The 16,079-nt window shown below is 33.2% G+C and overlaps 1 protein-coding gene across 3 annotated transcripts in view; it reads left to right on the plus strand.

The window, feature by feature from the left end:
- The window catches only part of LOC109538213 (homeotic protein Sex combs reduced), a 52,028-nt gene that overhangs the window by 28,549 nt on the left and 7,400 nt on the right, over positions 1 to 16,079 (plus strand). The gene's annotated exons all lie outside the window — the stretch shown is intronic.

Raw genomic sequence — 16,079 nt, forward strand, 5'->3', positions numbered from 1 at the left:
ATTCGAAAATATTAATCAATTTCTAATGATAGCTTAAGAGCTAATAAATTAGTCGAAGACACATGGCGCGCGGGAACCACTGGCACCGATTACAATTTTCGGTATGTCTTCTCCATGTTCAAAACCGATAATAAATTTTAAAATTTGTCACGAGATTTATTTATGGTTTTTATAATCGCCGGATGGCCTCATGAGTGGGATCACAAATTTATTAACGGAACAGTTTTAGAAATAGTATATGCAAATTTTCGATTCCTGTTTTTTTTTCCTTGATATTCGTCGTCATTTCGTCACTTAGTATTTTTCCTTTCATCAATCGGACGTGATTAAGCTTACTAAATAAGTAGCACTTTGTCACACTAGAAGCTTAAACTCAATGTTTTGTCCGCACGTTTGACTGGTATTAATTGTTTCGCATATTAGGAGCATACTCAGATTGTGTCAGGCCTTCCAGTAAACACATACTTCTGAAGTGAAATGCCAGCCAAAACTTTCAAGTGAGATTTTGGGGCCTTTGACATGTTGTTTGAAAAAATAATGCCTGGATATGGATCAGAAAACCATGTACACCATGGAATAACAAGCATCTTACACGCGTAAAGACTGGAACAAGTCATATTTCATTGAAACAAATCGATTTGGCGTGGCATCTGTCAACGGCACTTTTTCCAAAGCGATTTTCCCGTTCTCCCCGCGTAATCGGTCGACCCGTCACCAGAAGATAGACTTTAATTGAACACGAATAGAGCCGCGCTTCAAAAAAAATGTCCCAAGCTGGAATTTCCAATGCTACGTTCCAAAATATTGGTCTATCTGAGAATAGTTGCTAAGGGTGAATTACTCCACAAAAATGTTAATGCTTTTGAGTTTATGATGGCTTCTGAAGTGTCTTCGAGCTTGTTCCAATTGGTATTAGTCAAAGAATAATGTAGCTGATTCTATTGAGCTTTTAGGAATCAGTGTCACTCCGCTTGAAGTATCGTGGTTAGTAAGTGTATTCAAGTTGTCAGGATAATGGCTTAACTGCGATATGGTTAGTTGAGGATTTGTAATATTGCATGGGCTAATAATGATGCGGTGAAAGTGAAGATCATTTGTAACCAACAATTTTCTGTCATCAAAGGTCTTTAAAACGATTAAAAGTAATTTTTACGCACGACTGGTGTGGTAAGGTGCATCTTTTTCTGATTGCATTTCCTTTACATAGATATTTTTACGAAGCAGTTTTGTGAACAGATTGGTTTAACCGTGATTAATTTGGATTTTTCCAGGTCCTCTGAAAGTTTTAAGGAATATTAATAAAGATTTCATGTTAGATGGCTATTCTCGACTAGACAGTTGAGTTTAACAGCAAATATTTGACTACCTACCACGTCAGGCTTACTAGATTGTGATGTGATCATAAGGTGTATTTTGATACACACTTTATTATCTAAACTATCCGTAGATATTTTATTTAGCAGTTTATATTTTCTAATTTACTACAATTTACTCTTTCGGGCGTTTTGGATGTGTAGAGAAAAATTTCTTCTTGGCGTTTCACTACCAGTGCGCTCCATCTTCAGAGGTAGTTTGCTGCGGACCTTCCACTGCACCGAGGCGTTGGAGCCCAAAATACCCGTTAGTTCTGAGCAATAGTTGCAAAAATCTAACTCTTTTGGAATCGACCCATTGTCATTGAAACTTATAGTAAGTAAATACTTATTTCCTAAGTCGGTTGGCGAGTAGCTTGGTCATTGGGACTGGGCAGCCCGAAATAATTAGCCATTTGATTATCATGCAACTAGAATGCGTTAACCAGGAACTATTGTTCTTATACATGAATAATTGAAAATTGCAAAATCAGGTTAAAGAACGAACACAGTCGAGAACCGTCAGTCACAATCCGATATAGAGAACGTTCGGAAAGACCTACCGGTCCGCCAACACGACGCGCTTCATCAATCACCCGTGCCTTGGAAACAGTTGAAACAAAAGCAGCGGGAAATTCGAATTGTATAAGATTCCAACAACGAATGCCAACAAGGCAGCGAATGACGCTTTTTTACATCTGGGCCGATACAAAACCCGCAAACTTTTCATAAATGGAAGATTGATGGATGCCAAATGGCTTTGTCAACAATGTTCAAATAGGTCATTGCATATACCTGCCGAGAAAAAAAACAATTGCGAATTCCTGATAAAAGCCATCAACAGTTTCTCTTCAACATGAGAAAATAATTTCATAGTCTAATTTGGATGGTTGTCCATTTCTCGTGACATAATTGTTATAGTCTTCTAACAGTTTTTCATTAATTACCATGGATGAAATTTAAAGCAGTAAAGTGTTTCATCATACATTACTATGCTGTGGTAATCCTCATTTTACATGATTTCATTTCCAAATTTAAATTAGCTCGATACAGATATGGAAAATATATCTGGTTATCAGAATTATTGAACCGTCTAACAAAAATAAGGTCAATTTCCCACCAAAAAATTAGATTGTTAAAAACGAATTTAAACTTTTCAATAAATTTTGAACAGTATGATAATTGCTAATTGCTAACATATACACAGTGATTCAGACATTTAGACTACTTGGTAAAAAGTTTATCCAGGCTTGAAATTAGTTTAAAATTGATAATGAAATCCTCATGGTTGTTGAGATATTAAAGTTTACTTCATATCACTAAACTATCGATTTACGCTTACTTAAACAACCTACTTCTTTTTGTCGAAAAAAATAATTTTTCTGAAGAAAGGCAGAACGTAGCTAAAAAATGGAATCTTTTTGATATCAGCATATTTATAACCGTTTGGATTATTGACCAAATGTTTTTTATTTGACAACTTTTTTCAAATTATTATTTTGTTAGAAACTCAGGTATCAAAATACTCTTTGAATGTTTTAAAATTACAGCTGTAATAATTTTCGATTATCAACTAAAGGTAATTTGCGTGATAAGATGGTCAGTCGCTTTTTAAAAGTACAGTTTTCGAGCTGTTTAAAAAATTGCTCTCTCTGAATTTTCTTCCGGATAATTTAAGGATAATGTTAACAACACAGTCGTAAACTGAGTGTCCATTTTCTGCCATAGCAACATCATTAGAATACTGAAGAGATAAAATTACTGGTTATAAATTCCGAATTTGCTTTTAAAACGAAAAAAATTATAAATCAATACTTTTAACTCGATCACCAAAAGAGATTCTAAAAATACTAAATCTTCATTAAGTCAAATTGTGCTAATCATCAATTCTTCAAGATATTTGTGTCAAATATCATAAGCCTTAACACTAAACATCGCTATGTATATTGTGTGTTGCTGATCATTAAAAATTACGTGGTTTTTGACCCAGGTTGAACTTGATAAATCTTAAAAACAATTATATTTTTAGTAGTAAACAACAAATTCAATTTAGCTTTATGTAGCTTTTAAAGGCTTTTGAATAATCTTTATCGTGGATTTCTAGTTATTTTGATATCGACCGCTTAATGAGCATCACCACAGTAATTCACACATTGGCTTCGCAATTTTCTGTCAAACAAAATAAATCTCTATTATAGGTACTCATGTTTACACTGTTCTCTATTTAGGCCATCTTTTGTTAGAAAAAGGAAATTATCTCGCCAGTGGTTTACCAAAATATGCTTTTTATATATTTAACACTACATAACAAAATCGCTATACATTTCTGCTAATCTTCTTGTTCAAGCCACCATGTGTGACCACAAGTATTACATAAATTATAAAAGCAATGCCCTGTTACTATAAACATAATCGTCGATAACAATGATTTAAATTTATGAGACTGCCAAGAATTTTTGAATGTTTTTATACTGATTAAAGAAAAATGTGACATTATTATCTCTTGTTTATACTATTAATGTTCCCATAATCGTTAATAGTGCTTTGTAAACATCAGGACATGACATACACATCAGTACAGTTTTTTAAATTATTTATTATTTATTAGATACTAATATTGATCAATTAATTACAAATAATTCAGCTTTTTAAAAGAAACGTTCTATAATCATTCACGTAATTCGATGATTTGAAAAGGAATTTTATTGATAATCCATTCGCTTCTTTAGCTGAAACCCTGAAATAGGCGATTAAATTCGAAGCCCATTCGGGCCAATCGGTTATTCATATATCCCCCAACTGTTGATTGGTAAATAGCAAATTATTTGCCCCAATCACTTTTGGGATTCTCCAATAGCTGGAAGTACTTGCAACAGACACCTTTAAATATTTTGAATATAAACCATTATTTTTGGCTCAAATTACGTCCATCCACTTCGATCTGTCATGTACTCTGATAAAATTATTCTCGATTGATTGAGAACAATCGTGATTGTTGATTGAGACAGCCATCATTGCTGTCAACAAACCGAGTCAAAAATGCTAAGGAAATAATTTGCTTTCATCATTAGCAGTAATATAGTTAATTAATGGTGATAACTTTGCCCATTGTTTTCCTAATCACATATGCAAGCCAGTTAATTGGATATTATCTCAGTTACTCCTATTTTATGTATGCATATATGCTGTATTTCCATTGTTGACAGCAATTTTTCAACTCTCGGTTCAGCCTTCGTCAGGGTTTTGTTTCATAAAATCCACTTAAATAGAGCTTTTCTCAACTGCATAATAAGTAGCAGTTCTTAGCGCTAATAATTACTGCTTTTGCTAGTTACATGCCTACCAAATTTTGGATTGACTATCGATAGGGGGTTGAGGATTTGCAGGCAGTGAACTGTTTGAATGGAATGTAAGACAAAGTTTAAATTTTCTGGGAAAGAAATCGACTTTTTTGGAGTAGATTCAAGCAAGAATTAATAGGGTCGCAAAGTAACTGACTTGATCAACGTGAAAATTAATGAAAAACAATAACCTGTACGATCTATTTTTTTTTTCATTCTATGGTTGTTTCAGCTTTGCCTGACTTTCCAGTCAGTATTTGAAAGTGTATTTAAAACATTAAAAACTTTTTGAGTTTGCAACTTGGCAATTTGCAACGGTTTTAATTTGGCTGCAATCTTCTGAAAAACCATTCAAGTACAGAGCAGGTTCAAGCTTCTTTAGCCATTTGCCAACAGTGCTTATTTAAAAGAAGTTTTTTATAATGCATTGTTCAAAAGCGCCGTCAAAGTTGCTGCTTGAAAACTTTTCAACAGCTGGGAAAAACTGAACTGCTTTAGGATTTAAGAAAAGCAACTTTAACCTAGCAGTTCTATACGACGTATTATATGTTCAGCGAGTTGTCTTGTCTTGTTGGTTTTTTAATCAGTTTTATGAAGTTTGATTGTCCTGAGCTTCATAAAACAATTCAAATGATTCTTGTTTGAGACTGACAGAAACCCGTCATGCTATTGGTCTGTCTGAGTGGAAGACAGTCATGCATTTTTTAATCAATCAAGCTAATCAGGAATATTGAAGCAATATAATATTAACAGCAGCCGATGGATTACCTAAATAATTTTTAATTCAATACTTCAAACATATCTTTCGCAGCAATCCTTCAAACCGCACACTCGTCATGTGAGCTTCCATGATCATAGCACTTTCCATATCTTTTGGTAGGTTTTGTATATTCTTCAAAATTACAAAATCGATGGATTATTTAGTTTCGTAAGGAAACTTGAATTAAAATGAACGAAATGAATGTTTCAACACACTAGTTTCATAGTGAGTCAAAGACACTAGAAGTCGGGATTCCTCACACGCAACTTGTACTTTGCCATTAAAAATTTCATTTAAACTCAATTCTGTTTAGCAATAGCCGGAAGCGGTTACTTAACAATAAATAAGTGTAGACATTTCTGGATGAAGTGATCTAAGTGTACTACTATGTATTATATGGCAATATATTAATCGATAAACTAAATATCTAAGTGTGTAAATTATAATTTTTGCGTATTCTGTGAGTGCAAGACATAGTGAATTCTTTGGAGAACTTGATGAAGGGAAAGAAAGAAAAAAAATATTGATGATTGTTGTTCATATCTATATAAATCAGCTATTTTTCATGATGTTTGAACGTTGAGACTTGATAGTTAATATATTTCCAGAGAAGATTTTGCAGAACTCGTGTTAGGTTGTTCGATATTAACCCGACAACAAAACAAATATTGAATTAAGGCGGAGTGGGGTAAGTGCATAAACGGGCTCTTATTAAACCAATATGACAGAAATTGCGATATCTATTATCTAGTAATGTACTCAAAGTTGATACCAACCTATCCACGTAGATGTCGCCCAATTAATGGGGCGTTCGTTGTCTGAATTCGGATTAAATAATAAATTTGTTCAAAATTATCAATTGTTTGTTTTACTCCAAAACGAAACAAAATATTTGAATGCGGTAAAAATCATTTTAAAGTGAACATATCAATAGTTATGCTCTTGCCTCGTATCATATGCTATAAGGTTTCAAATCGGTGTTAATAGCCAGTTGTGCACTTGCCCCATTTTCGGGGAAAGTGCATAGTTTTTGGCTTTTTTGCAGTTTTATTAAAAATTTAAATTATATAAGTAAAATTGGCGTTTTTGTCAATGCTAATTGAAGCGTATTAACTCAAATATTCGTTAATTTAAATATAGGTTAAAGTAATATAAAACCAATTAAAGATATGAGCGTTTGTGAACTAAAGCGTGAAAGCCAAACTGACTAAAAACTGGGGTGCACTTACCCCACTCCACCTTACTTGATCAAAGTTTCGCTAAATACTAGAAATGTATATCATCGAGATGAAAGTCTAAAATTAAGCCTTCAGTTGACTATTAGAAAAGGGTAATAAAAGACGGATGTTTTATCGTTTTATTGAAAGAGTAAGTCAACTTTCAAAATTAAGAACACTCGGTCACTTTTACCAGCCAGCGCTCATTCTCATTTCCTACTGTACCATACAGTGTGAGCTGGAATTCAGACTTGAACTTAAACACTTTATCAGCAATATGTTCTGGAATTCCTGAAAACCTTTATAATAAATCTATAAATATGGAAACAAGAAAAAAATAGAATTATAAATTTTCGTATGTTCAAACTAGAATGATAGAAAAATTAGGTAATTTTACTGCGGAAACGGCATCTTAGAGATAACCCACCTTAAAGTTAAACAGAGTCATCAGTGCAAATGAAACATACCCAACCGCTTCCTATGATTGACAGGTTATACCCCTTGCAGCCATTTTTGTAAACCATATAGTTAAGATCGTCAAATCTGTTAAAGATCATGGGCGGGAACAACTGTTTCCTTTTCACTGATGATGACGGCTTGACATGTCAACTGATATCTCTGTGTGTGCAGCTAAATGCCTTGTATTGGTCTCCATAAGGTTTTCAGTGCCAGTCAAAGGATTAAACTTTCGGCGTATGCAAGTATGCAGTGAGAATCACGATATTTTTAGATTGTCTGTGGTTTATAGTGAATTGCAACAGACCACCACTAAGTATTAGAAAAATACTACTTACTTTACATAAAAGTTAATTAGCATAAATTGGGGCAGACCTCTATAGGTCAACATTTTTTCCACGAAAATGAACTGACACTAAAATACACTATTGTACCAGGTCAATAAAACTACGAATTCATCTATCAATGTTATAGTGTGACAGGGCACTATATTATTACATTAATAGTCCTTGTGAATTATTCCTAATGGCTAATATTGGTACAATGGGAGAAGTCATTGTCCCCTGCAATTTTACTGTTATCTGAATTATAACAAAAACCTGCAGGAAGGTCAGGTTTGGCAACAATAATTACTTTGACCTATGCCCAACTATACATTTAATTTGAGCGACTGTTGCTATAAATTACCTCCATCGCACTAAAGAAAAATAATGGTTATGGTAATAACACGAAATTCACTGGTTAATTTTAGTGTTGGATTAGGATTATGACTTCTACACTGAGGCTACAGCATTATCTCTGCTTCCTTAGAAAAAGTATTCGAATATCCACCAATATTTGCAGCCATTGTTAATGTCAAACCTAACAGTTACAATAACAAATCTAATTTCGAATAATTTCCTGCGAGACCAAATTTTCATATTTTGCGTTTGCTTTGAGGAAAAGGCAGCAAATCCTAAATCTTATACTCGAGAGAGTACTTAAAAAGCCATTTCGTTAGCTAACTGCACGAAGGAGAATGGACAGTTTTTTTCGATACCCTCGGCTGTGAGCCAGAGAACGCAATGTTTGTATATAGTGTTCGAATTGAATGAGGAATGCTTTGATAATTTTTCTATCCATTTATAACTGTCCGTCTATTTCCTTTCCTGATGTGACGTTTCTCGTTCGCGATCAGAGCTGTAATCCCACATTTAAAAGTAAAGGTTTTATGGTATTGTTAAACCAAAGCGGTTTTACAAATAGTCAAGAATAACATGGTTTTCAGTATTTTCTGAAGTGAATGTTCTGACTCTGAAAGCTATTTTTAACAGTTTGCGCTGGTAAAACAATTGTAATACATGCATGCTTCTTAAATACCAGTATCTTTCAAAACAGAAGACTCATATTTTTGTTATTTTATTTTTAATGCAAACGATGATCTACGGAGCACTTAAATTTTAAGAATTCTATTATTTCATTTGCTTATCAACCCAGCTTTTGAGAAACTTATCTACAATTTGCACCCTAGCTTATGCTTTTATATTGATTTAGTAGTTGTATTTCTACCAATACTTTCTGATATTTTCTACTAGCTCTTAAGCAAACTACGCAAAACAGCTCAGTACAATGTAAGCTTTCAAGCAAACCACCTCCAACGATGTAAGTCACTCGTGCTTGCAAAACGTCAGGCAAATATTATATTTCACTACGGCCTAAAAATCGGAGAAACTCACCAGTTTAAAATCAAGTTGGTGTTTTAGAAGTTTTGATCTGAATGAAATAAGAACAGAATGCATGCGCTCTAAGAACCTCAGCAGCTTTATTTTTACATTCACTAGGCATGCCCAATGATGTGAAGTGTACAGGCTTTTATATTTTGGCAAAATGTTTCCTTATCTGTTTTTATATTTTTGATATAAATGTTTCAAATTATGAAAATCAAACTAAAAATAAGTATTTAGTAGTACAATCATTGGTGATATTATAAGCTAAAGAAAAACGCCCTCCACAGGAACATAATTAGCACCATATATCCGAATTTTATGAATGAGTTACGTGATAATGTTAAAATGGTAAACCAATTTTCATGTAATGCAACAAATAAAATTTCGAAACACTCTAATAACTTGAACTTTCAGTTATATCCAAGGAGGATCTCTTAAGGTTATCTAGATTGAACCTAAGAGTATGGAAAATCAATCAAAAAAAAGAATATTAGTTACATCATAATAAAAGCCATTAAAATATTGTGTTATTTATCTGTTACATTAGTAAATCTCAAAGCAAAACTTATACTTCGGATACATCTGGATAAATTCTTGTTCAGATGAATATGCCTATTCGGATTGTCTAATTTTTTAACTCGAGTCACCGTTTTAAAGCATATAGTCAGCTAGGCAAGCCCAAACTAATCCAAACTAACATTAGTTTGATCACAAGCAATCAGCGTTCATAAATTATTTGGTAATGTTCTCTTTTTATATACCACTGCACAACGAACTTGAATTAAATAGCTTGGATTTGTTTTAGAAAACATCATGAAAAAAGTGAAACAGACCACAGTTATCACATTTAGAATTCAGAAAACAATGCATAATTTTCTTCAGTGCTACCAAGTGAGAAAAGTGTTGGATACGGTCCTATTGGCATTGCCAAGGGTTGTATTGGAGTGGCAGCAACGATCGGAATCTGAACAGAGGGTGAATTGTTAAAAGCTTGATAATTTACAGTATTTGAATGTCATAAATCAAAATCCCGTGGTGGTGGCTAATGGTTTTTGGCAAACGCTCAAACGAATTTGGATATTGAAAGTTTGCGGTAGGCAGAGCGACTTAAAATTAATCAAGAATTAAATGGCTCTTTGTGATGTGTATTTTAAATGCAATTTTCTGACATACAGTCATAATCGAACCTCTCTATCTCCACATTTCCCTAGTGCGTATGTAAACGTTGTAACTCTTACCCGTCATTGATTCTATAAAAAGCACGCACTCTGCAATAAATTTAAAAGTTTTAAGAACAGTCGGGTGTTATTTTATATTAACGCACATGAGTGGAGAAAATATTAATAACCTATTAGGTTTCTGTGTATATTAATCGATCTAAAATAGTCTACTATATTCTGCATTTACAAATCTTGGCGAGCTAGTGTAAAGACAACTAAAAATACTTTTCATGAGAAAAATGTTGAAGTAGTAAATAAAATGCCTGCAGAAAGGAGCCGAATATAATCTCCTTGCTAATTGTCATATGCATCAAAATATGCCACCGAAAAATGCCTTTCATGGTGTGCCACCTTTATAATTCGCCATCAAAAAGAAAATACCATAAAAGGTTCTTTAACGATAAAATAGCACCGAAGGCTTATACATATTTTGCGTATGGCGCTCTCGACATTTTCACCAGGTTAATATTTCAGGCTCGTTTGTCAAGATGTTTAGCGGTCCTGCAGAAAATTAATTCGATTCTTTATTGCACACCGACCGAGCTCAAACAACAACAAAAAGGCTTCTGCAGCTTTTCAACGCTAAACACCATTTAACAGTTCCAACAAATCACGTAGACATCTCAAACTGAATAAGTGTGTGTTCATGGTAGTCAGAAATTAACACTCTGGGTTTCGTTTTCACCTACTATTTCGAAAATCTACAGATTTAATAATAGTAGGTAGTTGCGTTGGAGTGGGTAGCAAAGTGGGATTGTGTGATATATTCTTACAATTACATTTGCATCCTAATCAGATCAATCGGTTGGTCATATTGAGTGTGACAAATGTTCTGGGAACTTCAGTACGAACAAGATCTACAAATTGAATATTACGAAAGCATAATTTTACAAGGTGCAAGCGGAAATTAATATCCGTATCACCCAAATATATATTGACTATTAACAGTCCTTAAGGCAAGTAAATGCTTAATAATTTATAATCTTGGACCAATATGGACTTCAGACGACAACTCAAATGCTAATATGCAAACGCCGACACAGACCACATACCGGCAGGATCAGAGGTTAAGGTAATTACGAGTTCTTTGTTAGTTGTGACCGTTTGGTCAATGCAGCAGGTGGAACACAAATATATACATATACCTAGGCAAAAAAGGAATATGTAAAGAATGAGGCAAAAGAGGATGGGACCAAATCCGCTATAACAAATGAACATGAAAATCACCTTCAAAATTAAACCGAAATTTCCTGAAGTTTCGAGCATTGATGTTGATGTTGATTGATGTTAGGAAAATGTGTTTGTGATCTTTTCATGCTAATGTACTATTTAGGTACAATTATACATGAACCAATATTACTTGTTCTTATCAGACCCATAAACGTTTTTAGGAAGGCTTTCATGGTCAGTAAATTGAAGCTTATTAGTAAATGGAAAAGTAAAATTATCTTATTTTTTTATTTTCAACATTTTTCAAACCAAAATGTTGCATGCATAAGTCATGTTGCAAATCAACTATTCATCGGCTCGTTCATATAACTAATTAATTCTAAAAGGTATCGAATCAATCATATCAAATTTATTAAATTAAGCAAATGTGTAGTATTAATTGAATTAATTAAACTTAAATGTAAACTATTAAATATTTTAAATGCAGCGATTTATTTATTTTTATTAAATTTGAACATTTTAAATAGTGTAGCTATGACACTGCTTTAATTTGTTGGGTAATTATGGCTCTTTAACGATACATTTTTTTATGTTAACCGTTCAGTTCATTTGAACATGTTATTTGAGATTTTGTCGATGCCAATTCACCTATTGTCTTAAATATTGTGAAATTGTCGCATTAATTTATCTTTACTGCTACCCCTAAATTTAATTTACTTATTTTTATTTATCTTAACATGCACAACCCGATTGTGCTAAATGCGCTCTTTCGAACACCAGCAAAACAGCACTTTTTTACCTTGAACTTCTGAAAGAAATCCGTAATTTAAGTGGAGAGGGAGTTTTTCTACTAGCAAAGTCCAACGAATCCACTAGTCCAGCACCCAGCGTATTATTGAGTAGTAGGATAGTATCGGTTGTTTGTCGGTATGAAATTTTTACGCGACCTTTTTGCTCACTGCGCAACCCATTCAAGTTAAAACCAATAATAATATAGAGACGCTGTACGATGTTTCTCAACACAATAAATGAATCAAAGATTATTTAGACATTAATTACGAATAGAAAATAGCATAGAACAGATTCCGTTTTGAGAAAATAGGCAAATTATTTCCTAAAAGCCTTCCTCGCCGCTAAGCTTGCTTTAATTGTGTGATTTTGTATTATAGTAGTAACAAGAAAAAAGTTCTAGTCAGTATAATAAATGAAGCACGAAGTAACGTTTTGTAGGATTTGCTAAAATTACATTAAACTGGTATAGAAGATGTCACAGGATTAAAAGTATTTTCACGATTATTGCACTACACCTGTTTACGTGTAAGACTGTTTTTACCTATGTTTTTTGGAATTTTCACGTTTTGAGAGTAACTTCTAGTGTGCAATGCAAATGTTTGCACACAATATGAATTAAAAAAAAAATTAAGGTGCTATAGAAAGTCACTAAAGAACCCATTTTAAAACAATCACACATGTTTTGGGCTGTTTGTTTATTGATATTATTGATGCTGTTTTACATCGCCCATTTTACACCAATATTTCTTCAAATTTCAGCAGCCACTGTGAACCCATTTTAGAGCTTTTAGCAGAAACTCTACAGTCACGTAGAACTGCAAAAGCGCTTCATAATTAACGCATTTACTGTTGAACCATTTCAGTTGAACATAAATAGACAGTCTCAGTTTATACCTGTAAGATTTAAAAGCATTCACACGTAGCAATTGCGGCGTAAAGTAGCACTTTATGTAAATCCGCATACCTTTCCACTTATTAACCAATTATTCTGATTATAACGCCCGAAATTCCAAAGCAGCATTTTCAAAAATATGCATCTTGCGTGCCTGGTTGCCTTTTATATACAACTCGACCAATGCCATTCATCAAGACTCGCTAATGATATGAACTTTTACGTTGATTATAATATGTGAACACGTTTCACTATAATTATATAATTAAACTTTATGCATGGCCATTAATAACAGCTCCATGCTAAGCCTAGGGTAACTATCAACCTGTATACAGTAATGGCTGATAATCGTATTAATTTGCGGACGGTTTAAACATTTTTTGCACACTTCAATTAGTGTCGGTGCTATTTTATTTCAAACGAAACAAGGAACGTCCGATGGCTAACAATCACAGATAGTCGCAACGTTCAGTAAAGCGAGAAACTTCTGTTTATGTGCTAGGACGGTATTTCTATCTGCATTACAGCAATTATTTTATTTATTGTTTTGAACAATTAAAGAAAATGAAAACAGAAATAGTATGATGATGATGTTAAACTCTTGAGGGACTCTTAAGTGGTTCTCAAATAAATCTCCAGCTGAATAAGCTCAGCAAAAATGTTGATGTCAATCATAAACCAATATATCTATAAATATCTGATAGAGGATAGGGGCTGGGATACGGATAAACCGCGACAGCGTCTGAAACGATCCAGAAATGGGAAAACATGGGTGCTTGGCCTGTCCGAAGCTCTTACATCATGTTAATTGACGGCAATGGTCTCTCGAGGTGAATGTCGTTTTAAATTTGGTGATCTCAAGCTTCGATCGAAAATTGTTCTGAATTCGCAGCTAATATGAGCTGCCCTGTCTATCAAACATTGAATTGTACAAATATTATCAGCGCAAACGAGAAATAGCATAATTTATAGAGCAACCTGAAGCAACGAAATAACTCATCTCCGGCTTGCATCTGGCTGAGTGCCAAAGATGGAAAAGATATATCGAAGCAACAAACACCTCTGCCTTGGTGAATTATAGTACGGCATGTCACTAGTCCGTGTCCGGATCGGTTGCCAAATGTTCCAAAAGTGCGAAAAACGGATTTTTCTAACATTTAATTGGATATACACCTCTGTGAAACTATACGTATTTCATGCAGGTGTTATTAGATTTTTATAGTGCGTTGACTATTCTGTTGACAAAATACTTTCAAAACTTTATTCTACTGTGACAATCAATTTTCCTGAAAGTAAATTCACTGAAAGAGAAGCCAGAACCAGAGCGAACTAGTTTTCGTTAATCCAACCCGAAGGGATACAAATTTTAAATTTATTCGAAGTAAGGAAGATTGCCAATGTAGGTACATATACGGTAAATTATGCGTGTCTCACAAATGATAATTCTTTACATTTAATTTTAAAGCTTTAATCGCATTTTATTCCTATGTGAAGGCAAATTGAAAAGGTGGAAATACACCTTCTATTCAGAGTATCCACTGAATAACTAGCGATTTATTTAGATATTATTTATTAATTTAGGTGAGACAATTTGAGAAAAGAATTAGTTAGAGACCAAAGTTAAATATTCCCGAAATGGAAGCTTCCAGTTAGTCATTACAAGAAAACACGTAAAACAAGACATTATCGGTTATTAAATGAATTAATCTCAATAACTTTCTGTAGAGAATTGATGCATAATATCTGCAAAACAAACTATTTGGATTTTAAGTATCCAAATCCGCCAAAGTAGTATTGTTAGTATGCGTCAATATTTTACGATTACTTTAAAATAGAAGATTTTGTTTTATGCATACCTATCTATATAAGTATATATTTTCAGGGCGATTTCTCAGGTATTTTTAAGATGAAACATTAATAGTTCAAATAGTGCGTGAAAAGACTAATTTCATTTCATTTTCATTTCAATTCATCATTAATTTGTAAAATCATATCCATATTTCGTGTGCTATCTATATGCTTCTTCGTGTTTTGACCTAACTTATCGTTCATGCTTGTAACAACTTTTTTTCTTATCAAGAAAATTAAATTGTCTATCAAATCTTATGTCACTATCAACAAATGTTTTCGAAATATTTTGATTGAAAGTAATCTACGCAATTCAAATTTGCAAAATTTACAATTTGTTTCTTTAATGTACTTACGTATGTGATTAAAGTAATCGACGCACGTTTCTCATTTTACGAAGCCCCAAATGACAAGTTTTATTTGATTATCAATATTATATCGAAAACTACTTGAAAACAGCTAAAATTTAAAGTAGTTTTTCAACATCTTGCAATTCGATTCGATCTTAAAAATGCCTGACGAATAGTCTTGTAAAGAATCCAAAAAACCCGATATTTTGTATATTCATTAATAAAAACTTTTTCTCTATTTGAACTTGTTTCATAATAGTATTATAGTAAATCATCAAAATTAAGTCTTCTAAATGTGTTTAGTTGACCTGAAGTTGCAAATTAAAATCAAAGTAACAGAAGCGAAGATATATCTTGAAGATGAAGAAGCAAAATTGTAGTTTTTTGCTATTATTTTCAAGTAATTTTAATGAGGTAGAAATTAAATATACCGCTTATGTAGACATAGTGGGAATTTACGATTTCACCGAATATACCTACGCCTTTATCCATATTACTTCTCAGATTTAGGAAAATTCAATCACTGAAACTGGTTTAAAAACAAAACATGAAATATTGCTCTAATGTTCATACGCCGTCCAATACTAAGCAAACACATCAATAAAACAAATTCCCTACATAAAAACAGATTATGTAGCCAACTTGGCTTACGACCACAATGCTAATAACAAACAATTGTTACAGTAATTTTCATCAAAAATGTTTCTATTCTCCAATTTTCCTATGCCATAAAACATGAAATTCTACGCATCTATTTCGAAATTCGTATTTTCGGTGTGGCTGTCACATTTGAAACAGTTCAGCATTTGGTCCCGCTGTAAATCTTTAAGCTGAAAAAAGTAGCGGCAACTCTAAATTTACATGTCCGATCCCCAACATTAAAAATATGCACGTCATATTATTTGAAATAGATGAGCAAGTGCCAGAGATCATCTTTATAGTTGGGCAATAACACCGAAATGATATAGCGTTCGG

Source organism: Dendroctonus ponderosae, unplaced genomic scaffold, assembly GCF_020466585.1.
Source record: "Dendroctonus ponderosae isolate FM_Combo_2020 unplaced genomic scaffold, Dpon_F_20191213v2 Dpon_F_20191213_1, whole genome shotgun sequence".
Lineage (NCBI taxonomy): Eukaryota > Metazoa > Arthropoda > Insecta > Coleoptera > Curculionidae > Dendroctonus > Dendroctonus ponderosae.